The following is an 850-nucleotide window of genomic DNA, read 5'->3' as shown; positions in this document are numbered from 1 at the left end:
CTAGTGCACAGTCCTCTCTTTTTGGTGATAATAATTGTAGGGAAAGAAGCGGACATGCATGCTGATTTCACGAGCTGTCTTCAGGATCTCAGCAGCCTTGCTGTGCTCAGTATCTTGGAAATCCACATCATTCACAGCTAGAACTTGGTCCCCTTCCTGAAGTCCTGCTCTATGTGCATCAGAGTCAGGAATCACCTTGGAGATGAAGATGCCTAGCTGGGAGGCCTTTCCTCCTCAGCTGTTAAATCCCAACTGAGCTCCAGGAGGCTTCTTCAGTGTGATGGTTTGGGGCAGAAACTGGGTCAACTCATTGTTGTAGTCTGGGCGGGGTACCCTCTCATGAGGAGGAATCCATGCTGGAGGATTCTCATAGGCAGGCAGGAAAACCACTGGGTAGTCATCATAAGGAATCTGGCTGTCCATCTTGGGCAAGGCCCAGTGGGCAGTCCCCAGTGACCTCAGGCTTTGCTCCATATTCTAGATATTAACTCCTTATGAGATAGATTACTTGCAAATATTTTCTTCCATTCCAGGTTGCTTTTTTGCTCTGTTGATTGTGTCCTTTGATGCACAAAAATTTTTTAGTTTGATGTAGTCCCTCTCGGCTAATTTTGCTATTGGTCATGTCCAAGAAATAACTGCCAAGTCCAAAGTAATGAAGCTTGTGTTTTCTTCAGAAGTTTTATAATTTAGGTCTTACATTTAGGTCTTTAGTACATTTTGAGTTCATTTTTATGTATAGTATAAGGGTCCAACTTTTATTCGTTTGCATGTGGGTGTCTTATTTTTTCCAGCACCATTTGTTGAGGAGACTGTCCTTTCCTTATTGAGCAGTCTTGGCACCCTTGCC

General features: G+C 43.9%; 1 pseudogene; it reads right to left on the bottom strand.

Annotated features, from left to right (window-relative positions):
- LOC105517199 lies at nucleotides 1-423 on the bottom strand (annotated as a pseudogene).
- Between the last annotated feature and the right edge of the window lie 427 nt (nucleotides 424-850).

The sequence above is a fragment of the Colobus angolensis genome, unplaced genomic scaffold, assembly GCF_000951035.1.
Source record: "Colobus angolensis palliatus isolate OR3802 unplaced genomic scaffold, Cang.pa_1.0 Scaffold3, whole genome shotgun sequence".
NCBI lineage: Eukaryota > Metazoa > Chordata > Mammalia > Primates > Cercopithecidae > Colobus > Colobus angolensis.
Note: the sequence above shows the minus strand (reverse complement) of the source record. Positions and strands in the feature narration are given on the sequence as shown.